The sequence below is a fragment of the Octopus bimaculoides genome, unplaced genomic scaffold (assembly GCF_001194135.2).
Source record: "Octopus bimaculoides isolate UCB-OBI-ISO-001 unplaced genomic scaffold, ASM119413v2 Scaffold_143185, whole genome shotgun sequence".
NCBI classification, from domain to species: Eukaryota; Metazoa; Mollusca; class Cephalopoda; order Octopoda; family Octopodidae; genus Octopus; species Octopus bimaculoides.
Window position 1 is genome coordinate 1 of NW_026367399.1, and position 1293 is coordinate 1293.

The following is a 1293-nucleotide window of genomic DNA, read 5'->3' on the forward strand; positions in this document are numbered from 1 at the left end:
GCGTGTGTATGTGTGTGTGAGTCTTTGTGTCTGTTTTTGTCAGAAGCAGCAGAGTGTAACTGAACCCGACACCAAGCGGATGAAAATCGAGCTCGCTAATCACATACTCATGTGTATGTCTAGAAATAAAATAAAAACGAAATAGCACGAGTGGGATTCGAAGGAAGCCCGTCCTGTATATATATTTATATGCGTGTCTTTGTGTCTGTGTTTGTCTCCCCACCATCGCTGACACACACACACACACACACACAACGACCTTCTCTCAGTTTCCACCTATCAAAGGCACAAATTATTGAGACTGAGCCTGGGATTCTGTGGCCAGAAACAGAAATATGTAAATGACATGTTAATCAGATTATGAAGTCTCTAATTATTAACCACGTCATTAGACATGAAAGAATCTAAAACAATTAGCTCTTGACTGGATTTCATAAACAGATACATTATTTCTGGGACAGTGAACGTCAGCAGCACGATGGCCGAGGAGTTAAGGCGTTGGACTCAAGTTCCAATGGACAAGTGCCCGCATGGGTTCGAACCCCACTCGTGCTAATGTCTTTTTTTATATTTTACTTTCAGGCACTGGGATTGCTATGTGGTGAAGAAGCTTGATTTGCAACCACGTTGTTTCGTGTTCACTCCCACTGCGCGGCATCTTATGCAAGTATCTTCTATTATAGTCCTCGGCCAGTCCAAATATTAGGGGATAGAGCGTTTGTAGTTGTTCCTACGTGGAAATACACCCCCTCATTTGTTATGCATATGCATACATATATATATATATATATATATATATATACGTGTGTGTGGGTGTGGGTGTGGGTGTATGTGTGTGTGTGCGTGCGTGTGTGTGTCTGTGTGTATGTGTATATATGTATGCATGTATGTATATACGTATGTATGTATGTATGTATGTATGTAACTATGTATGTATGGGAAAAGTGTGGAGTGGAGTGAAAGCATGTAAGAGGAGAGGATAACACACGTAAGACTCAAAACGGACGCAAGGAAGAATGCATCGCGACGGTGAATGACAATGACCTTTTTGCGTGCACAGTCTGTGACAGGCCATGCCTGGCTTTGGCTGAGCTCAAAGCTCATCTGCAAACCCATGGAAAACGAGCCTCCACCAACTATTCTGTCTCTATGTCCGTGTAGACCTTTGAATGCAGTGTCTGCCAGAAGTTTTGCAAATCCAACGGAAGCATCAAAAGACATCTTAAGATCCACAAAGATCAGAATTTATCTGCAGCTCTTGGTGGTCCACGTCGGATGTGCAGTCTGAGTGGA

General features: G+C 42.8%; 1 non-coding gene across 1 annotated transcript; it reads left to right on the top strand.

Moving 5' to 3' along the window:
* The first annotated feature begins 472 nt into the window (after window positions 1–472).
* Trnal-caa (transfer RNA leucine (anticodon CAA)) lies at window positions 473–555 on the top strand. The gene has a single exon. It is a non-coding gene; the product is annotated as a tRNA-Leu (tRNA).
* The last annotated feature ends 738 nt before the right edge of the window (window positions 556–1293 follow it).